The 24020-nt window shown below is 41.5% G+C and overlaps 10 non-coding genes across 10 annotated transcripts; all 10 read right to left on the reverse strand.

The window, feature by feature from the left end:
- Nucleotides 1–127: 127 nt before the first annotated feature.
- trnan-guu (transfer RNA asparagine (anticodon GUU)) lies at nt 128–201 on the reverse strand. Its single transcript has one exon. It is a non-coding gene; the product is annotated as a tRNA-Asn (tRNA).
- Nucleotides 202–1295: 1094 nt separating this feature from the next.
- Nucleotides 1296–1369, reverse strand: trnan-guu (transfer RNA asparagine (anticodon GUU)). Its single transcript has one exon. It is a non-coding gene; the product is annotated as a tRNA-Asn (tRNA).
- Nucleotides 1370–2463: 1094 nt separating this feature from the next.
- On the reverse strand, nt 2464–2537 carry trnan-guu (transfer RNA asparagine (anticodon GUU)). The gene has a single exon. It is a non-coding gene; the product is annotated as a tRNA-Asn (tRNA).
- Nucleotides 2538–3631: 1094 nt separating this feature from the next.
- Nucleotides 3632–3705, reverse strand: trnan-guu (transfer RNA asparagine (anticodon GUU)). The gene has a single exon. It is a non-coding gene; the product is annotated as a tRNA-Asn (tRNA).
- A 1094-nt stretch (nt 3706–4799) lies between these two features.
- trnan-guu (transfer RNA asparagine (anticodon GUU)) lies at nt 4800–4873 on the reverse strand. Its single transcript has one exon. It is a non-coding gene; the product is annotated as a tRNA-Asn (tRNA).
- Nucleotides 4874–9471: 4598 nt separating this feature from the next.
- Nucleotides 9472–9545, reverse strand: trnan-guu (transfer RNA asparagine (anticodon GUU)). The gene has a single exon. It is a non-coding gene; the product is annotated as a tRNA-Asn (tRNA).
- A 1094-nt stretch (nt 9546–10639) lies between these two features.
- On the reverse strand, nt 10640–10713 carry trnan-guu (transfer RNA asparagine (anticodon GUU)). The gene has a single exon. It is a non-coding gene; the product is annotated as a tRNA-Asn (tRNA).
- A 1094-nt stretch (nt 10714–11807) lies between these two features.
- On the reverse strand, nt 11808–11881 carry trnan-guu (transfer RNA asparagine (anticodon GUU)). Its single transcript has one exon. It is a non-coding gene; the product is annotated as a tRNA-Asn (tRNA).
- A 4598-nt stretch (nt 11882–16479) lies between these two features.
- On the reverse strand, nt 16480–16553 carry trnan-guu (transfer RNA asparagine (anticodon GUU)). Its single transcript has one exon. It is a non-coding gene; the product is annotated as a tRNA-Asn (tRNA).
- Nucleotides 16554–23487: 6934 nt separating this feature from the next.
- On the reverse strand, nt 23488–23561 carry trnan-guu (transfer RNA asparagine (anticodon GUU)). Its single transcript has one exon. It is a non-coding gene; the product is annotated as a tRNA-Asn (tRNA).
- Nucleotides 23562–24020: the final 459 nt, after the last annotated feature.

Below are 24020 nucleotides of genomic sequence, written 5' to 3' on the forward strand. Positions count from 1 at the left end.
TCAAACACGCTAACTGATTGCACTAGAGAGGCTTGTGTTGGCATTGACCGGGGCAAAATAACAGGAATCTCATTACAGGTCCAGGATGTCACATCCACATCATGGAGCACAACAAACTGACAACTGTCGTCCCTGGGTGGGCTCGAACCACCAACCTTTAGATTAACAGTCTAACGCGCTAACCAATTGCGCCACAGAGACTTGTGGTGTATATGATCCTGACGCTTGATCGATGGCCATTTGTGCTCTCATCCAACTGAACATGGAGTTTACGAAACAACAACACTTTGTTCCAATTGTTGTGTTAACGTGCATCAAAAGTGCAGCAACATTTTCAAGGAAGTAGACCTATAGTTTTCTAATGTTTGTTAGCTTTTTGAATGGCCTTAAAAGGGCAAAAATGTAGCGCAATGTTCGTCAGCGCAACATTATATTAAAAGGCATCTGGCAGGAGTAAATCCCGCCTCAATCACAAATATATTCTGATAAATATATATTTTAAACAACTGCATTTTCACAAATGTAATATATAATCGCCAAGCCCATTCAAAATAATTAGGGGACTGACTCCGGAAGAATGATGAAGTGGCTAGTCACTTTCATGGCGTATTGGCGTACATATACACACAAACACACTGGACCAACATTGTCCTTCTCGCGAGATAAATATAAATGCTAAGGTTTTTCATGCCAGATTGACATCATTTACGTTGTCATACCAGCCAGATTAATAAGAATAAATTATATGTTCCTTGGAGAACACAGAATGATCAAGCTATTGAGTAACAGAAGATCAGAGACCATTGACAGCCATTTTACCAGTAGGTATGATAACTTGTCATCTTTCATGTTCAACAACACACCAATCACATGTGACAACAGGAAACACAGCAGGTCAAAAGCAAGCTTACTGTAAGGCCAGGAAGGTCTTCCACATCACTAGAAACAGAAAGACAGCATTCCTGGGTGGGCTCAAATCACCAACTTTTAAATTAACAGTCTAACGCACCAACCAATTGCACCACAGAGACTTGTGGTTATACTGACCCTCAGCAGGCCAAAGTCTCATGGAAGCTCAAGCCAAGTCAGGAAGGGTCAGTTCACATCTCCACAATCTGAAAAATGTCATCCCTGGGTGGTGATGATGCACCAACCTTTAGATTGACAGTCAAACACGCTAACTGATTGCACTAGAGAGGCTTGTGTTGGCATTGACCGGGGCAAAATAACAGGAATCTCATTACAGGTCCAGGATGTCACATCCACATCATGGAGCACAACAAACTGACAACTGTCGTCCCTGGGTGGGCTCGAACCACCAACCTTTAGATTAACAGTCTAACGCGCTAACCAATTGCGCCACAGAGACTTGTGGTGTATATGATCCTGACGCTTGATCGATGGCCATTTGTGCTCTCATCCAACTGAACATGGAGTTTACGAAACAACAACACTTTGTTCCAATTGTTGTGTTAACGTGCATCAAAAGTGCAGCAACATTTTCAAGGAAGTAGACCTATAGTTTTCTAATGTTTGTTAGCTTTTTGAATGGCCTTAAAAGGGCAAAAATGTAGCGCAATGTTCGTCAGCGCAACATTATATTAAAAGGCATCTGGCAGGAGTAAATCCCGCCTCAATCACAAATATATTCTGATAAATATATATTTTAAACAACTGCATTTTCACAAATGTAATATATAATCGCCAAGCCCATTCAAAATAATTAGGGGACTGACTCCGGAAGAATGATGAAGTGGCTAGTCACTTTCATGGCGTATTGGCGTACATATACACACAAACACACTGGACCAACATTGTCCTTCTCGCGAGATAAATATAAATGCTAAGGTTTTTCATGCCAGATTGACATCATTTACGTTGTCATACCAGCCAGATTAATAAGAATAAATTATATGTTCCTTGGAGAACACAGAATGATCAAGCTATTGAGTAACAGAAGATCAGAGACCATTGACAGCCATTTTACCAGTAGGTATGATAACTTGTCATCTTTCATGTTCAACAACACACCAATCACATGTGACAACAGGAAACACAGCAGGTCAAAAGCAAGCTTACTGTAAGGCCAGGAAGGTCTTCCACATCACTAGAAACAGAAAGACAGCATTCCTGGGTGGGCTCAAATCACCAACTTTTAAATTAACAGTCTAACGCACCAACCAATTGCACCACAGAGACTTGTGGTTATACTGACCCTCAGCAGGCCAAAGTCTCATGGAAGCTCAAGCCAAGTCAGGAAGGGTCAGTTCACATCTCCACAATCTGAAAAATGTCATCCCTGGGTGGTGATGATGCACCAACCTTTAGATTGACAGTCAAACACGCTAACTGATTGCACTAGAGAGGCTTGTGTTGGCATTGACCGGGGCAAAATAACAGGAATCTCATTACAGGTCCAGGATGTCACATCCACATCATGGAGCACAACAAACTGACAACTGTCGTCCCTGGGTGGGCTCGAACCACCAACCTTTAGATTAACAGTCTAACGCGCTAACCAATTGCGCCACAGAGACTTGTGGTGTATATGATCCTGACGCTTGATCGATGGCCATTTGTGCTCTCATCCAACTGAACATGGAGTTTACGAAACAACAACACTTTGTTCCAATTGTTGTGTTAACGTGCATCAAAAGTGCAGCAACATTTTCAAGGAAGTAGACCTATAGTTTTCTAATGTTTGTTAGCTTTTTGAATGGCCTTAAAAGGGCAAAAATGTAGCGCAATGTTCGTCAGCGCAACATTATATTAAAAGGCATCTGGCAGGAGTAAATCCCGCCTCAATCACAAATATAGTCTGATAAATATATATTTTAAACAACTGCATTTTCACAAATGTAATATATAATCGCCAAGCCCATTCAAAATAATTAGGGGACTGACTCCGGAAGAATGATGAAGTGGCTAGTCACTTTCATGGCGTATTGGCGTACATATACACACAAACACACTGGACCAACATTGTCCTTCTCGCGAGATAAATATAAATGCTAAGGTTTTTCATGCCAGATTGACATCATTTACGTTGTCATACCAGCCAGATTAATAAGAATAAATTATATGTTCCTTGGAGAACACAGAATGATCAAGCTATTGAGTAACAGAAGATCAGAGACCATTGACAGCCATTTTACCAGTAGGTATGATAACTTGTCATCTTTCATGTTCAACAACACACCAATCACATGTGACAACAGGAAACACAGCAGGTCAAAAGCAAGCTTACTGTAAGGCCAGGAAGGTCTTCCACATCACTAGAAACAGAAAGACAGCATTCCTGGGTGAGCACAAATCACCAACTTTTAAATTAACAGTCTAACGCGCCAACCAATTGCACCACAGATACTTGTGGTTACACTGACCCTCAGCAGGCCAAAGTCTCATGGAAGCTCAAACCAAGTCAGGAAGGGTCAGTTCACATCTCCACAATCTGAAAAATGTCATCCCTGGGTGGTGATGATGCACCAACCTTTAGATTGACAGTCAAACACGCTAACTGATTGCACTAGAGAGGCTTGTGTTGGCATTGACCGGGGCAAAATAACAGGAATCTCATTACAGGTCCAGGATGTCACATCCACATCATGGAGCACAACAAACTGAGAACTGTCGTCCCTGGGTGGGCTCGAACCACCAACCTTTAGATTAACAGTCTAACGCGCTAACCAATTGCGCCACAGAGACTTGTGGTGTATATGATCCTGACGCTTGATCGATGGCCATTTGTGCTCTCATCCAACTGAACATGGAGTTTACGAAACAACAACACTTTGTTCCAATTGTTGTGTTAACGTGCATCAAAAGTGCAGCAACATTTTCAAGGAAGTAGACCTATAGTTTTCTAATGTTTGTTAGCTTTTTGAATGGCCTTAAAAGGGCAAAAATGTAGCGCAATGTTCGTCAGCGCAACATTATATTAAAAGGCATCTGGCAGGAGTAAATCCCGCCTCAATCACAAATATATTCTGATAAATATATATTTTAAACAACTGCATTTTCACAAATGTAATATATAATCGCCAAGCCCATTCAAAATAATTAGGGGACTGACTCCGGAAGAATGATGAAGTGGCTAGTCACTTTCATGGCGTATTGGCGTACATATACACACAAACACACTGGACCAACATTGTCCTTCTCGCGAGATAAATATAAATGCTAAGGTTTTTCATGCCAGATTGACATCATTTACGTTGTCATACCAGCCAGATTAATAAGAATAAATTATATGTTCCTTGGAGAACACAGAATGATCAAGCTATTGAGTAACAGAAGATCAGAGACCATTGACAGCCATTTTACCAGTAGGTATGATAACTTGTCATCTTTCATGTTCAACAACACACCAATCACATGTGACAACAGGAAACACAGCAGGTCAAAAGCAAGCTTACTGTAAGGCCAGGAAGGTCTTCCACATCACTAGAAACAGAAAGACAGCATTCCTGGGTGAGCACAAATCACCAACTTTTAAATTAACAGTCTAACGCGCCAACCAATTGCACCACAGATACTTGTGGTTACACTGACCCTCAGCAGGCCAAAGTCTCATGGAAGCTCAAACCAAGTCAGGAAGGGTCAGTTCACATCTCCACAATCTGAAAAATGTGATCCCTGGGTGGTGATGATGCACCAACCTTTAGATTGACAGTCAAACACGCTAACTGATTGCACTAGAGAGGCTTGTGTTGGCATTGACCGGGGCAAAATAACAGGAATCTCATTACAGGTCCAGGATGTCACATCCACATCATGGAGCACAACAAACTGAGAACTGTCGTCCCTGGGTGGGCTCGAACCACCAACCTTTAGATTAACAGTCTAACGCGCTAACCAATTGCGCCACAGAGACTTGTGGTGTATATGATCCTGACGCTTGATCGATGGCCATTTGTGCTCTCATCCAACTGAACATGGAGTTTACGAAACAACAACACTTTGTTCCAATTGTTGTGTTAACGTGCATCAAAAGTGCAGCAACATTTTCAAGGAAGTAGACCTACAGTTTTCTAATGTTTGTTAGCTTTTTGAATGGCCTTAAAAGGGCAAAAATGTAGCGCAATGTTCGTCAGCGCAACATTATATTAAAAGGCATCTGGCAGGAGTAAATCCCGCCTCAATCACAAATATATTCTGATAAATATATATTTTAAACAACTGCATTTTCACAAATGTAATATATAATCGCCAAGCCCATTCAAAATAATTAGGGGACTGACTCCGGAAGAATGATGAAGTGGCTAGTCACTTTCATGGCGTATTGGCGTACATATACACACAAACACACTGGACCAACATTGTCCTTCTCGCGAGATAAATATAAATGCTAAGGTTTTTCATGCCAGATTGACATCATTTACGTTGTCATACCAGCCAGATTAATAAGAATAAATTATATGTTCCTTGGAGAACACAGAATGATCAAGCTATTGAGTAACAGAAGATCAGAGACCATTGACAGCCATTTTACCAGTAGGTATGATAACTTGTCATCTTTCATGTTCAACAACACACCAATCACATGTGACAACAGGAAACACAGCAGGTCAAAAGCAAGCTTACTGTAAGGCCAGGAAGGTCTTCCACATCACTAGAAACAGAAAGACAGCATTCCTGGGTGGGCACAAATCACCAACTTTTAAATTAACAGTCTAACGCGCCAACCAATTGCACCACAGATACTTGTGGTTACACTGACCCTCAGCAGGCCAAAGTCTCATGGAAGCTCAAACCAAGTCAGGAAGGGTCAGTTCACATCTCCACAATCTGAAAAATGTCATCCCTGGGTGGTGATGATGCACCAACCTTTAGATTGACAGTCAAACACGCTAACTGATTGCACTAGAGAGGCTTGTGTTGGCATTGACCGGGGCAAAATAACAGGAATCTCATTACAGGTCCAGGATGTCACATCCACATCATGGAGCACAACAAACTGACAACTGTCGTCCCTGGGTGGGCTCGAACCACCAACCTTTAGATTAACAGTCTAACACGCTAACCAATAGCGCCACAGAGACTTGTGGTGTATATGACCCTGACGCTTGATCGATGGCCATTTGTGCTCTCATCCAACTGAACATGGAGTTTACGAAACAACAACACTTTGTTCCAATTGTTGTGTTAACGTGCATCAAAAGTGCAGCAACATATTCAAGGAAGTAGACCTACAGTTTTCTAATGTTTGTTAGCTTTTTGAATGGCCTTAAAAGGGCAAAAATGTAGCGCAATGTTCGTCAGCGCAACATTATATTAAAAGGCATCTGGCAGGAGTAAATCCCGCCTCAATCACAAATATATTCTGATAAATATATATTTTAAACAACTGCATTTTCACAAATGTAATATATAATCGCCAAGCCCATTCAAAATAATTAGGGGACTGACTCCGGAAGAATGATGAAGTGGCTAGTCACTTTCATGGCGTATTGGCGTACATATACACACAAACACACTGGACCAACATTGTCCTTCTCGCGAGATAAATATAAATGCTAAGGTTTTTCATGCCAGATTGACATCATTTACGTTGTCATACCAGCCAGATTAATAAGAATAAATTATATGTTCCTTGGAGAACACAGAATGATCAAGCTATTGAGTAACAGAAGATCAGAGACCATTGACAGCCATTTTACCAGTAGGTATGATAACTTGTCATCTTTCATGTTCAACAACACACCAATCACATGTGACAACAGGAAACACAGCAGGTCAAAAGCAAGCTTACTGTAAGGCCAGGAAGGTCTTCCACATCACTAGAAACAGAAAGACAGCATTCCTGGGTGGGCACAAATCACCAACTTTTAAATTAACAGTCTAACGCGCCAACCAATTGCACCACAGATACTTGTGGTTACACTGACCCTCAGCAGGCCAAAGTCTCATGGAAGCTCAAACCAAGTCAGGAAGGGTCAGTTCACATCTCCACAATCTGAAAAATGTCATCCCTGGGTGGTGATGATGCACCAACCTTTAGATTGACAGTCAAACACGCTAACTGATTGCACTAGAGAGGCTTGTGTTGGCATTGACCGGGGCAAAATAACAGGAATCTCATTACAGGTCCAGGATGTCACATCCACATCATGGAGCACAACAAACTGACAACTGTCGTCCCTGGGTGGGCTCGAACCACCAACCTTTAGATTAACAGTCTAACACGCTAACCAATAGCGCCACAGAGACTTGTGGTGTATATGACCCTGACGCTTGATCGATGGCCATTTGTGCTCTCATCCAACTGAACATGGAGTTTACGAAACAACAACACTTTGTTCCAATTGTTGTGTTAACGTGCATCAAAAGTGCAGCAACATATTCAAGGAAGTAGACCTACAGTTTTCTAATGTTTGTTAGCTTTTTGAATGGCCTTAAAAGGGCAAAAATGTAGCGCAATGTTCGTCAGCGCAACATTATATTAAAAGGCATCTGGCAGGAGTAAATCCCGCCTCAATCACAAATATATTCTGATAAATATATATTTTAAACAACTGCATTTTCACAAATGTAATATATAATCGCCAAGCCCATTCAAAATAATTAGGGGACTGACTCCGGAAGAATGATGAAGTGGCTAGTCACTTTCATGGCGTATTGGCGTACATATACACACAAACACACTGGACCAACATTGTCCTTCTCGCGAGATAAATATAAATGCTAAGGTTTTTCATGCCAGATTGACATCATTTACGTTGTCATACCAGCCAGATTAATAAGAATAAATTATATGTTCCTTGGAGAACACAGAATGATCAAGCTATTGAGTAACAGAAGATCAGAGACCATTGACAGCCATTTTACCAGTAGGTATGATAACTTGTCATCTTTCATGTTCAACAACACACCAATCACATGTGACAACAGGAAACACAGCAGGTCAAAAGCAAGCTTACTGTAAGGCCAGGAAGGTCTTCCACATCACTAGAAACAGAAAGACAGCATTCCTGGGTGAGCACAAATCACCAACTTTTAAATTAACAGTCTAACGCGCCAACCAATTGCACCACAGATACTTGTGGTTACACTGACCCTCAGCAGGCCAAAGTCTCATGGAAGCTCAAACCAAGTCAGGAAGGGTCAGTTCACATCTCCACAATCTGAAAAATGTGATCCCTGGGTGGTGATGATGCACCAACCTTTAGATTGACAGTCAAACACGCTAACTGATTGCACTAGAGAGGCTTGTGTTGGCATTGACCGGGGCAAAATAACAGGAATCTCATTACAGGTCCAGGATGTCACATCCACATCATGGAGCACAACAAACTGAGAACTGTCGTCCGTGGGTGGGCTCAAACCACCAACCTTTAGATTAACAGTCTAACGCGCTAACCAATTGCGCCACAGAGACTTGTGGTGTATATGATCCTGACGCTTGATCGATGGCCATTTGTGCTCTCATCCAACTGAACATGGAGTTTACGAAACAACAACACTTTGTTCCAATTGTTGTGTTAACGTGCATGAAAAGTGCAGCAACATTTTCAAGGAAGTAGACCTATAGTTTTCTAATGTTTGTTAGCTTTTTGAATGGCCTTAAAAGGGCAAAAATGTAGCGCAATGTTCGTCAGCGCAACATTATATTAAAAGGCATCTGGCAGGAGTAAATCCCGCCTCAATCACAAATATATTCTGATAAATATATATTTTAAACAACTGCATTTTCACAAATGTAATATATAATCGCCAAGCCCATTCAAAATAATTAGGGGACTGACTCCGGAAGAATGATGAAGTGGCTAGTCACTTTCATGGCGTATTGGCGTACATATACACACAAACACACTGGACCAACATTGTCCTTCTCGCGAGATAAATATAAATGCTAAGGTTTTTCATGCCAGATTGACATCATTTACGTTGTCATACCAGCCAGATTAATAAGAATAAATTATATGTTCCTTGGAGAACACAGAATGATCAAGCTATTGAGTAACAGAAGATCAGAGACCATTGACAGCCATTTTACCAGTAGGTATGATAACTTGTCATCTTTCATGTTCAACAACACACCAATCACATGTGACAACAGGAAACACAGCAGGTCAAAAGCAAGCTTACTGTAAGGCCAGGAAGGTCTTCCACATCACTAGAAACAGAAAGACAGCATTCCTGGGTGGGCTCAAATCACCAACTTTTAAATTAACAGTCTAACGCACCAACCAATTGCACCACAGAGACTTGTGGTTATACTGACCCTCAGCAGGCCAAAGTCTCATGGAAGCTCAAGCCAAGTCAGGAAGGGTCAGTTCACATCTCCACAATCTGAAAAATGTCATCCCTGGGTGGTGATGATGCACCAACCTTTAGATTGACAGTCAAACACGCTAACTGATTGCACTAGAGAGGCTTGTGTTGGCATTGACCGGGGCAAAATAACAGGAATCTCATTACAGGTCCAGGATGTCACATCCACATCATGGAGCACAACAAACTGACAACTGTCGTCCCTGGGTGGGCTCGAACCACCAACCTTTAGATTAACAGTCTAACGCGCTAACCAATTGCGCCACAGAGACTTGTGGTGTATATGATCCTGACGCTTGATCGATGGCCATTTGTGCTCTCATCCAACTTAACATGGAGTTTACGAAACAACAACACTTTGTTCCAATTGTTGTGTTAACGTGCATCAAAAGTGCAGCAACATTTTCAAGGAAGTAGACCTATAGTTTTCTAATGTTTGTTAGCTTTTTGAATGGCCTTAAAAGGGCAAAAATGTAGCGCAATGTTCGTCAGCGCAACATTATATTAAAAGGCATCTGGCAGGAGTAAATCCCGCCTCAATCACAAATATATTCTGATAAATATATATTTTAAACAACTGCATTTTCACAAATGTAATATATAATCGCCAAGCCCATTCAAAATAATTAGGGGACTGACTCCGGAAGAATGATGAAGTGGCTAGTCACTTTCATGGCGTATTGGCGTACATATACACACAAACACACTGGACCAACATTGTCCTTCTCGCGAGATAAATATAAATGCTAAGGTTTTTCATGCCAGATTGACATCATTTACGTTGTCATACCAGCCAGATTAATAAGAATAAATTATATGTTCCTTGGAGAACACAGAATGATCAAGCTATTGAGTAACAGAAGATCAGAGACCATTGACAGCCATTTTACCAGTAGGTATGATAACTTGTCATCTTTCATGTTCAACAACACACCAATCACATGTGACAACAGGAAACACAGCAGGTCAAAAGCAAGCTTACTGTAAGGCCAGGAAGGTCTTCCACATCACTAGAAACAGAAAGACAGCATTCCTGGGTGGGCACAAATCACCAACTTTTAAATTAACAGTCTAACGCGCCAACCAATTGCACCACAGATACTTGTGGTTACACTGACCCTCAGCAGGCCAAAGTCTCATGGAAGCTCAAACCAAGTCAGGAAGGGTCAGTTCACATCTCCACAATCTGAAAAATGTCATCCCTGGGTGGTGATGATGCACCAACCTTTAGATTGACAGTCAAACACGCTAACTGATTGCACTAGAGAGGCTTGTGTTGGCATTGACCGGGGCAAAATAACAGGAATCTCATTACAGGTCCAGGATGTCACATCCACATCATGGAGCACAACAAACTGAGAACTGTCGTCCCTGGGTGGGCTCGAACCACCAACCTTTAGATTAACAGTCTAACGCGCTAACCAATTGCGCCACAGAGACTTGTGGTGTATATGATCCTGACGCTTGATCGATGGCCATTTGTGCTCTCATCCAACTGAACATGGAGTTTACGAAACAACAACACTTTGTTCCAATTGTTGTGTTAACGTGCATCAAAAGTGCAGCAACATTTTCAAGGAAGTAGACCTACAGTTTTCTAATGTTTGTTAGCTTTTTGAATGGCCTTAAAAGGGCAAAAATGTAGCGCAATGTTCGTCAGCGCAACATTATATTAAAAGGCATCTGGCAGGAGTAAATCCCGCCTCAATCACAAATATATTCTGATAAATATATATTTTAAACAACTGCATTTTCACAAATGTAATATATAATCGCCAAGCCCATTCAAAATAATTAGGGGACTGACTCCGGAAGAATGATGAAGTGGCTAGTCACTTTCATGGCGTATTGGCGTACATATACACACAAACACACTGGACCAACATTGTCCTTCTCGCGAGATAAATATAAATGCTAAGGTTTTTCATGCCAGATTGACATCATTTACGTTGTCATACCAGCCAGATTAATAAGAATAAATTATATGTTCCTTGGAGAACACAGAATGATCAAGCTATTGAGTAACAGAAGATCAGAGACCATTGACAGCCATTTTACCAGTAGGTATGATAACTTGTCATCTTTCATGTTCAACAACACACCAATCACATGTGACAACAGGAAACACAGCAGGTCAAAAGCAAGCTTACTGTAAGGCCAGGAAGGTCTTCCACATCACTAGAAACAGAAAGACAGCATTCCTGGGTGGGCACAAATCACCAACTTTTAAATTAACAGTCTAACGCGCCAACCAATTGCACCACAGATACTTGTGGTTACACTGACCCTCAGCAGGCCAAAGTCTCATGGAAGCTCAAACCAAGTCAGGAAGGGTCAGTTCACATCTCCACAATCTGAAAAATGTCATCCCTGGGTGGTGATGATGCACCAACCTTTAGATTGACAGTCAAACACGCTAACTGATTGCACTAGAGAGGCTTGTGTTGGCATTGACCGGGGCAAAATAACAGGAATCTCATTACAGGTCCAGGATGTCACATCCACATCATGGAGCACAACAAACTGACAACTGTCGTCCCTGGGTGGGCTCGAACCACCAACCTTTAGATTAACAGTCTAACGCGCTAACCAATTGCGCCACAGAGACTTGTGGTGTATATGATCCTGACGCTTGATCGATGGCCATTTGTGCTCTCATCCAACTGAACATGGAGTTTACGAAACAACAACACTTTGTTCCAATTGTTGTGTTAACGTGCATCAAAAGTGCAGCAACATTTTCAAGGAAGTAGACCTACAGTTTTCTAATGTTTGTTAGCTTTTTGAATGGCCTTAAAAGGGCAAAAATGTAGCGCAATGTTCGTCAGCGCAACATTATATTAAAAGGCATCTGGCAGGAGTAAATCCCGCCTCAATCACAAATATATTCTGATAAATATATATTTTAAACAACTGCATTTTCACAAATGTAATATATAATCGCCAAGCCCATTCAAAATAATTAGGGGACTGACTCCGGAAGAATGATGAAGTGGCTAGTCACTTTCATGGCGTATTGGCGTACATATACACACAAACACACTGGACCAACATTGTCCTTCTCGCGAGATAAATATAAATGCTAAGGTTTTTCATGCCAGATTGACATCATTTACGTTGTCATACCAGCCAGATTAATAAGAATAAATTATATGTTCCTTGGAGAACACAGAATGATCAAGCTATTGAGTAACAGAAGATCAGAGACCATTGACAGCCATTTTACCAGTAGGTATGATAACTTGTCATCTTTCATGTTCAACAACACACCAATCACATGTGACAACAGGAAACACAGCAGGTCAAAAGCAAGCTTACTGTAAGGCCAGGAAGGTCTTCCACATCACTAGAAACAGAAAGACAGCATTCCTGGGTGGGCACAAATCACCAACTTTTAAATTAACAGTCTAACGCGCCAACCAATTGCACCACAGATACTTGTGGTTACACTGACCCTCAGCAGGCCAAAGTCTCATGGAAGCTCAAACCAAGTCAGGAAGGGTCAGTTCACATCTCCACAATCTGAAAAATGTCATCCCTGGGTGGTGATGATGCACCAACCTTTAGATTGACAGTCAAACACGCTAACTGATTGCACTAGAGAGGCTTGTGTTGGCATTGACCGGGGCAAAATAACAGGAATCTCATTACAGGTCCAGGATGTCACATCCACATCATGGAGCACAACAAACTGACAACTGTCGTCCCTGGGTGGGCTCGAACCACCAACCTTTAGATTAACAGTCTAACACGCTAACCAATAGCGCCACAGAGACTTGTGGTGTATATGACCCTGACGCTTGATCGATGGCCATTTGTGCTCTCATCCAACTGAACATGGAGTTTACGAAACAACAACACTTTGTTCCAATTGTTGTGTTAACGTGCATGAAAAGTGCAGCAACATATTCAAGGAAGTAGACCTACAGTTTTCTAATGTTTGTTAGCTTTTTGAATGGCCTTAAAAGGGCAAAAATGTAGCGCAATGTTCGTCAGCGCAACATTATATTAAAAGGCATCTGGCAGGAGTAAATCCCGCCTCAATCACAAATATATTCTGATAAATATATATTTTAAACAACTGCATTTTCACAAATGTAATATATAATCGCCAAGCCCATTCAAAATAATTAGGGGACTGACTCCGGAAGAATGATGAAGTGGCTAGTCACTTTCATGGCGTATTGGCGTACATATACACACAAACACACTGGACCAACATTGTCCTTCTCGCGAGATAAATATAAATGCTAAGGTTTTTCATGCCAGATTGACATCATTTACGTTGTCATACCAGCCAGATTAATAAGAATAAATTATATGTTCCTTGGAGAACACAGAATGATCAAGCTATTGAGTAACAGAAGATCAGAGACCATTGACAGCCATTTTACCAGTAGGTATGATAACTTGTCATCTTTCATGTTCAACAACACACCAATCACATGTGACAACAGGAAACACAGCAGGTCAAAAGCAAGCTTACTGTAAGGCCAGGAAGGTCTTCCACATCACTAGAAACAGAAAGACAGCATTCCTGGGTGGGCTCAAATCACCAACTTTTAAATTAACAGTCTAACGCACCAACCAATTGCACCACAGAGACTTGTGGTTATACTGACCCTCAGCAGGCCAAAGTCTCATGGAAGCTCAAGCCAAGTCAGGAAGGGTCAGTTCACATCTCCACAATCTGAAAAATGTCATCCCTGGGTGGTGATGATGCACCAACCTTTAGATTGACAGTCAAACACGCTAACTGATTGCACTAGAGAGGCTTGTGTTGGCATTGACCGGGGCAAAATAACAGGAATCTCATTACAGGTCCAGGATGTCACATCCACATCATGGAGCACAACAAACTGACAACTGTCGTCCCTGGGTGGGCTCGAACCACCAACCTTTAGATCAACAGTCTAACGCGCTAACCAATTGCGCCACAGAGACTTGTGGTGTATATGATCCTGACGCTTGATCGATGGCCATTTGTGCTCTCATCCAACTGAACATGGAGTTTACGAAACAACAACACTTTGTTCCAATTGTTGTGTTAACGTGCATCAAAAGTGCAGCAACATTTTCAAGGAAGTAGACCTATAGTTTTCTAATGTTTGTTAGCTTTTTGAATGGCCTTAAAAGGGCAAAAATGTAGCGCAATGTTCGTCAGCGCAACATTATATTAAAAGGCATCTGGCAGGAGTAAATCCCGCCTCAATCACAAATATATTCTGATAAATATATATTTTAAACAACTGCATTTTCACAAATGTAATATATAATCGCCAAGCCCATTCAAAATAATTAGGGGACTGACTCCGGAAGAATGATGAAGTGGCTAGTCACTTTCATGGCGTATTGGCGTACATATACACACAAACACACTGGACCAACATTGTCCTTCTCGCGAGATAAATATAAATGCTAAGGTTTTTCATGCCAGATTGACATCATTTACGTTGTCATACCAGCCAGATTAATAAGAATAAATTATATGTTCCTTGGAGAACACAGAATGATCAAGCTATTGAGTAACAGAAGATCAGAGACCATTGACAGCCATTTTACCAGTAGGTATGATAACTTGTCATCTTTCATGTTCAACAACACACCAATCACATGTGACAACAGGAAACACAGCAGGTCAAAAGCAAGCTTACTGTAAGGCCAGGAAGGTCTTCCACATCACTAGAAACAGAAAGACAGCATTCCTGGGTGGGCACAAATCACCAACTTTTAAATTAACAGTCTAACGCGCCAACCAATTGCACCACAGATACTTGTGGTTACACTGACCCTCAGCAGGCCAAAGTCTCATGGAAGCTCAAACCAAGTCAGGAAGGGTCAGTTCACATCTCCACAATCTGAAAAATGTCATCCCTGGGTGGTGATGATGCACCAACCTTTAGATTGACAGTCAAACACGCTAACTGATTGCACTAGAGAGGCTTGTGTTGGCATTGACCGGGGCAAAATAACAGGAATCTCATTACAGGTCCAGGATGTCACATCCACATCATGGAGCACAACAAACTGACAACTGTCGTCCCTGGGTGGGCTCGAACCACCAACCTTTAGATTAACAGTCTAACACGCTAACCAATAGCGCCACAGAGACTTGTGGTGTATATGACCCTGACGCTTGATCGATGGCCATTTGTGCTCTCATCCAACTGAACATGGAGTTTACGAAACAACAACACTTTGTTCCAATTGTTGTGTTAACGTGCATCAAAAGTGCAGCAACATTTTCAAGGAAGTAGACCTACAGTTTTCTAATGTTTGTTAGCTTTTTGAATGGCCTTAAAAGGGCAAAAATGTAGCGCAATGTTCGTCAGCGCAACATTATATTAAAAGGCATCTGGCAGGAGTAAATCCCGCCTCAATCACAAATATATTCTGATAAATATATATTTTAAACAACTGCATTTTCACAAATGTAATATATAATCGCCAAGCCCATTCAAAATAATTAGGGGACTGACTCCGGAAGAATGATGAAGTGGCTAGTCACTTTCATGGCGTATTGGCGTACATATACACACAAACACACTGGACCAACATTGTCCTTCTCGCGAGATAAATATAAATGCTAAGGTTTTTCATGCCAGATTGACATCATTTACGTTGTCATACCAGCCAGATTAATAAGAATAAATTATATGTTCCTTGGAGAACACAGAATGATCAAGCTATTGAGTAACAGAAGATCAGAGACCATTGACAGCCATTTTACCAGTAGGTATGATAACTTGTCATCTTTCATGTTCAACAACACACCAATCACATGTGACAACAGGAAACACAGCAGGTCAAAAGCAAGCTTACTGTAAGGCCAGGAAGGTCTTCCACATCACTAGAAACAGAAAGACAGCATTCCTGGGTGGGCACAAATCACCAACTTTTAAATTAACAGTCTAACGCGCCAACCAATTGCACCACAGATACTTGTGGTTACACTGACCCTCAGCAGGCCAAAGTCTCATGGAAGCTCAAACCAAGTCAGGAAGGGTCAGTTCACATCTCCACAATCTGAAAAATGTCATCCCTGGGTGGTGATGATGCACCAACCTTTAGATTGACAGTCAAACACGCTAACTGATTGCACTAGAGAGGCTTGTGTTGGCATTGACCGGGGCAAAATAACAGGAATCTCATTACAGGTCCAGGATGTCACATCCACATCATGGAGCACAACAAACTGACAACTGTCGTCCCTGGGTGGGCTCGAACCACCAACCTTTAGATTAACAGTCTAACGCGCTAACCAATTGCGCCACAGAGACTTGTGGTGTATATGACCCTGACGCTTGATCGATGGCCATTTGTGCTCTCATCCAACTGAACATGGAGTTTACGAAACAACAACACTTTGTTCCAATTGTTGTGTTAACGTGCATCAAAAGTGCAGCAACATTTTCAAGGAAGTAGACCTATAGTTTTCTAATGTTTGTTAGCTTTTTGAATGGCCTTAAAAGGGCAAAAATGTAGCGCAATGTTCGTCAGCGCAACATTATATTAAAAGGCATCTGGCAGGAGTAAATCCCGCCTCAATCACAAATATATTCTGATAAATATATATTTTAAACAACTGCATTTTCACAAATGTAATATATAATCGCCAAGCCCATTCAAAATAATTAGGGGACTGACTCCGGAAGAATGATGAAGTGGCTAGTCACTTTCATGGCGTATTGGCGTACATATACACACAAACACACTGGACCAACATTGTCCTTCTCGCGAGATAAATATAAATGCTAAGGTTTTTCATGCCAGATTGACATCATTTACGTTGTCATACCAGCCAGATTAATAAGAATAAATTATATGTTCCTTGGAGAACACAGAATGATCAAGCTATTGAGTAACAGAAGATCAGAGACCATTGACAGCCATTTTACCAGTAGGTATGATAACTTGTCATCTTTCATGTTCAACAACACACCAATCACATGTGACAACAGGAAACACAGCAGGTCAAAAGCAAGCTTACTGTAAGGCCAGGAAGGTCTTCCACATCACTAGAAACAGAAAGACAGCATTCCTGGGTGGGCACAAATCACCAACTTTTAAATTAACAGTCTAACGCGCCAACCAATTGCACCACAGATACTTGTGGTTACACTGACCCTCAGCAGGCCAAAGTCTCATGGAAGCTCAAACCAAGTCAGGAAGGGTCAGTTCACATCTCCACAATCTGAAAAATGTCATCCCTGGGTGGTGATGATGCACCAACCTTTAGATTGACAGTCAAACACGCTAACTGATTGCACTAGAGAGGCTTGTGTTGGCATTGACCGGGGCAAAATAACAGGAATCTCATTACAGGTCCAGGATGTCACATCCACATCATGGAGCACAACAAACTGACAACTGTCGTCCCTGGGTGGGCTCGAACCACCAACCTTTAGATTAACAGTCTAACACGCTAACCAACAGCGCCACAGAGACTTGTGGTGTATATGACCCTGACGCTTGATCGATGGCCATTTGTGCTCTCATCCAACTGAACATGGAGTTTACGAAACAACAACACTTTGTTCCAATTGTTGTGTTAACGTGCATCAAAAGTGCAGCAACATTTTCAAGGAAGTAGACCTACAGTTTTCTAATGTTTGTTAGCTTTTTGAATGGCCTTAAAAGGGCAAAAATGTAGCGCAATGTTCGTCAGCGCAACATTATATTAAAAGGCATCTGGCAGGAGTAAATCCCGCCTCAATCACAAATATATTCTGATAAATATATATTTTAAACAACTGCATTTTCACAAATGTAATATATAATCGCCAAGCCCATTCAAAATAATTAGGGGACTGACTCCGGAAGAATGATGAAGTGGCTAGTCACTTTCATGGCGTATTGGCGTACATATACACACAAACACACTGGACCAACATTGTCCTTCTCGCGAGATAAATATAAATGCTAAGGTTTTTCATGCCAGATTGACATCATTTACGTTGTCATACCAGCCAGATTAATAAGAATAAATTATATGTTCCTTGGAGAACACAGAATGATCAAGCTATTGAGTAACAGAAGATCAGAGACCATTGACAGCCATTTTACCAGTAGGTATGATAACTTGTCATCTTTCATGTTCAACAACACACCAATCACATGTGACAACAGGAAACACAGCAGGTCAAAAGCAAGCTTACTGTAAGGCCAGGAAGGTCTTCCACATCACTAGAAACAGAAAGACAGCATTCCTGGGTGGGCACAAATCACCAACTTTTAAATTAACAGTCTAACGCGCCAACCAATTGCACCACAGATACTTGTGGTTACACTGACCCTCAGCAGGCCAAAGTCTCATGGAAGCTCAAACCAAGTCAGGAAGGGTCAGTTCACATCTCCACAATCTGAAAAATGTCATCCCTGGGTGGTGATGATGCACCAACCTTTAGATTGACAGTCAAACACGCTAACTGATTGCACTAGAGAGGCTTGTGTTGGCATTGACCGGGGCAAAATAACAGGAATCTCATTACAGGTCCAGGATGTCACATCCACATCATGGAGCACAACAAACTGACAACTGTCGTCCCTGGGTGGGCTCGAACCACCAACCTTTAGATTAACAGTCTAAAGCGCTAACCAATTGCGCCACAGAGACTTGTGGTGTATATGACCCTGACGCTTGATCGATGGCCATTTGTGCTCTCATCCAACTGAACATGGAGTTTACGAAACAACAACACTTTGTTCCAATTGTTGTGTTAACGTGCATCAAAAGTGCAGCAACATTTTCAAGGAAGTAGACCTATAGTTTTCTAATGTTTGTTAGCTTTTTGAATGGCCTTAAAAGGGCAAAAATGTAGCGCAATGTTCGTCAGCGCAACATTATATTAAAAGGCATCTGGCAGGAGTAAATCCCGCCTCAATCACAAATATATTCTGATAAATATATATTTTAAACAACTGCATTTTCACAAATGTAATATATAATCGCCAAGCCCATTCAAAATAATTAGGGGACTGACTCCGGAAGAATGATGAAGTGGCTAGTCACTTTCATGGCGTATTGGCGTACATATACACACAAACACACTGGACCAACATTGTCCTTCTCGCGAGATAAATATAAATGCTAAGGTTTTTCATGCCAGATTGACATCATTTACGTTGTCATACCAGCCAGATTAATAAGAATAAATTATATGTTCCTTGGAGAACACAGAATGATCAAGCTATTGAGTAACAGAAGATCAGAGACCATTGACAGCCATTTTACCAGTAGGTATGATAACTTGTCATCTTTCATGTTCAACAACACACCAATCACATGTGACAACAGGAAACACAGCAGGTCAAAAGCAAGCTTACTGTAAGGCCAGGAAGGTCTTCCACATCACTAGAAACAGAAAGACAGCATTCCTGGGTGGGCTCAAATCACCAACTTTTAAATTAACAGTCTAACGCACCAACCAATTGCACCACAGAGACTTGTGGTTATACTGACCCTCAGCAGGCCAAAGTCTCATGGAAGCTCAAGCCAAGTCAGGAAGGGTCAGTTCACATCTCCACAATCTGAAAAATGTCATCCCTGGGTGGTGATGATGCACCAACCTTTAGATTGACAGTCAAACACGCTAACTGATTGCACTAGAGAGGCTTGTGTTGGCATTGACCGGGGCAAAATAACAGGAATCTCATTACAGGTCCAGGATGTCACATCCACATCATGGAGCACAACAAACTGACAACTGTCGTCCCTGGGTGGGCTCGAACCACCAACCTTTAGATCAACAGTCTAACGCGCTAACCAATTGCGCCACAGAGACTTGTGGTGTATATGATCCTGACGCTTGATCGATGGCCATTTGTGCTCTCATCCAACTGAACATGGAGTTTACGAAACAACAACACTTTGTTCCAATTGTTGTGTTAACGTGCATCAAAAGTGCAGCAACATTTTCAAGGAAGTAGACCTATAGTTTTCTAATGTTTGTTAGCTTTTTGAATGGCCTTAAAAGGGCAAAAATGTAGCGCAATGTTCGTCAGCGCAACATTATATTAAAAGGCATCTGGCAGGAGTAAATCCCGCCTCAATCACAAATATATTCTGATAAATATATATTTTAAACAACTGCATTTTCACAAATGTAATATATAATCGCCAAGCCCATTCAAAATAATTAGGGGACTGACTCCGGAAGAATGATGAAGTGGCTAGTCACTTTCATGGCGTATTGGCGTACATATACACACAAACACACTGGACCAACATTGTCCTTCTCGCGAGATAAATATAAATGCTAAGGTTTTTCATGCCAGATTGACATCATTTACGTTGTCATACCAGCCAGATTAATAAGAATAAATTATATGTTCCTTGGAGAACACAGAATGATCAAGCTATTGAGTAACAGAAGATCAGAGACCATTGACAGCCATTTTACCAGTAGGTATGATAACTTGTCATCTTTCATGTTCAACAACACACCAATCACATGTGACAACAGGAAACACAGCAGGTCAAAAGCAAGCTTACTGTAAGGCCAGGAAGGTCTTCCACATCACTAGAAACAGAAAGACAGCATTCCTGGGTGGGCACAAATCACCAACTTTTAAATTAACAGTCTAACGCGCCAACCAATTGCACCACAGATACTTGTGGTTACACTGACCCTCAGCAGGCCAAAGTCTCATGGAAGCTCAAACCAAGTCAGGAAGGGTCAGTTCACATCTCCACAATCTGAAAAATGTCATCCCTGGGTGGTGATGATGCACCAACCTTTAGATTGACAGTCAAACACGCTAACTGATTGCACTAGAGAGGCTTGTGTTGGCATTGACCGGGGCAAAATAACAGGAATCTCATTACAGGTCCAGGATGTCACATCCACATCATGGAGCACAACAAACTGACAACTGTCGTCCCTGGGTGGGCTCGAACCACCAACCTTTAGATTAACAGTCTAACACGCTAACCAATAGCGCCACAGAGACTTGTGGTGTATATGACCCTGACGCTTGATCGATGGCCATTTGTGCTCTCATCCAACTGAACATGGAGTTTACGAAACAACAACACTTTGTTCCAATTGTTGTGTTAACGTGCATCAAAAGTGCAGCAACATTTTCAAGGAAGTAGACCTACAGTTTTCTAATGTTTGTTAGCTTTTTGAATGGCCTTAAAAGGGCAAAAATGTAGCGCAATGTTCGTCAGCGCAACATTATATTAAAAGGCATCTGGCAGGAGTAAATCCCGCCTCAATCACAAATATATTCTGATAAATATATATTTTAAACAACTGCATTTTCACAAATGTAATATATAATCGCCAAGCCCATTCAAAATAATTAGGGGACTGACTCCGGAAGAATGATGAAGTGGCTAGTCACTTTCATGGCGTATTGGCGTACATATACACACAAACACACTGGACCAACATTGTCCTTCTCGCGAGATAAATATAAATGCTAAGGTTTTTCATGCCAGATTGACATCATTTACGTTGTCATACCAGCCAGATTAATAAGAATAAATTATATGTTCCTTGGAGAACACAGAATGATCAAGCTATTGAGTAACAGAAGATCAGAGACCATTGACAGCCATTTTACCAGTAGGTATGATAACTTGTCATCTTTCATGTTCAACAACACACCAATCACATGTGACAACAGGAAACACAGCAGGTCAAAAGCAAGCTTACTGTAAGGCCAGGAAGGTCTTCCACATCACTAGAAACAGAAAGACAGCATTCCTGGGTGGGCACAAATCACCAACTTTTAAATTAACAGTCTAACGCGCCAACCAATTGCACCACAGATACTTGTGGTTACACTGACCCTCAGCAGGCCAAAGTCTCATGGAAGCTCAAACCAAGTCAGGAAGGGTCAGTTCACATCTCCACAATCTGAAAAATGTCATCCCTGGGTGGTGATGATGCACCAACCTTTAGATTGACAGTCAAACACGCTAACTGATTGCACTAGAGAGGCTTGTGTTGGCATTGACCGGGGCAAAATAACAGGAATCTCATTACAGGTCCAGGATGTCACATCCACATCATGGAGCACAACAAACTGACAACTGTCGTCCCTGGGTGGGCTCGAACCACCAACCTTTAGATTAACAGTCTAACACGCTAACCAATAGCGCCACAGAGACTTGTGGTGTATATGACCCTGACGCTTGATCGATGGCCATTTGTGCTCTCATCCAACTGAACATGGAGTTTACGAAACAACAACACTTTGTTCCAATTGTTGTGTTAACGTGCATCAAAAGTGCAGCAACATATTCAAGGAAGTAGACCTACAGTTTTCTAATGTTTGTTAGCTTTTTGAATGGCCTTAAAAGGGCAAAAATGTAGCGCAATGTTCGTCAGCGCAACATTATATTAAAAGGCATCTGGCAGGAGTAAATCCCGCCTCAATCACAAATATATTCTGATAAATATATATTTTAAACAACTGCATTTTCACAAATGTAATATATAATCGCCAAGCCCATTCAAAATAATTAGGGGACTGACTCCGGAAGAATGATGAAGTGGCTAGTCACTTTCATGGCGTATTGGCGTACATATACACACAAACACACTGGACCAACATTGTCCTTCTCGCGAGATAAATATAAATGCTAAGGTTTTTCATGCCAGATTGACATCATTTACGTTGTCATACCAGCCAGATTAATAAGAATAAATTATATGTTCCTTGGAGAACACAGAATGATCAAGCTATTGAGTAACAGAAGATCAGAGACCATTGACAGCCATTTTACCAGTAGGTATGATAACTTGTCATCTTTCATGTTCAACAACACACCAATCACATGTGACAACAGGAAACACAGCAGGTCAAAAGCAAGCTTACTGTAAGGCCAGGAAGGTCTTCCACATCACTAGAAACAGAAAGACAGCATTCCTGGGTGGGCACAAATCACCAACTTTTAAATTAACAGTCTAACGCGCCAACCAATTGCACCACAGATACTTGTGGTTACACTGACCCTCAGCAGGCCAAAGTCTCATGGAAGCTCAAACCAAGTCAGGAAGGGTCAGTTCACATCTCCACAATCTGAAAAATGTCATCCCTGGGTGGTGATGATGCACCAACCTTTAGATTGACAGTCAAACACGCTAACTGATTGCACTAGAGAGGCTTGTGTTGGCATTGACCGGGGCAAAATAACAGGAATCTCATTACAGGTCCAGGATGTCACATCCACATCATGGAGCACAACAAACTGACAACTGTCGTCCCTGGGTGGGCTCGAACCACCAACCTTTAGATTAACAGTCTAACGCGCTAACCAATTGCGCCACAGAGACTTGTGGTGTATATGACCCTGACGCTTGATCGATGGCCATTTGTGCTCTCATCCAACTGAACATGGAGTTTACGAAACAACAACACTTTGTTCCAATTGTTGTGTTAACGTGCATCAAAAGTGCAGCAACATTTTCAAGGAAGTAGACCTATAGTTTTCTAATGTTTGTTAGCTTTTTGAATGGCCTTAAAAGGGCAAAAATGTAGCGCAATGTTCGTCAGCGCAACATTATATTAAAAGGCATCTGGCAGGAGTAAATCCCGCCTCAATCACAAATATATTCTGATAAATATATATTTTAAACAACTGCATTTTCACAAATGTAATATATAATCGCCAAGCCCATTCAAAATAATTAGGGGACTGACTCCGGAAGAATGATGAAGTGGCTAGTCACTTTCATGGCGTATTGGCGTACATATACACACAAACACACTGGACCAACATTGTCCTTCTCGCG

Source organism: Oncorhynchus mykiss, chromosome 21, assembly GCF_057628025.1.
Source record: "Oncorhynchus mykiss isolate SJ-2025 chromosome 21, ASM5762802v1, whole genome shotgun sequence".
Taxonomy (NCBI): Eukaryota; Metazoa; Chordata; class Actinopteri; order Salmoniformes; family Salmonidae; genus Oncorhynchus; species Oncorhynchus mykiss.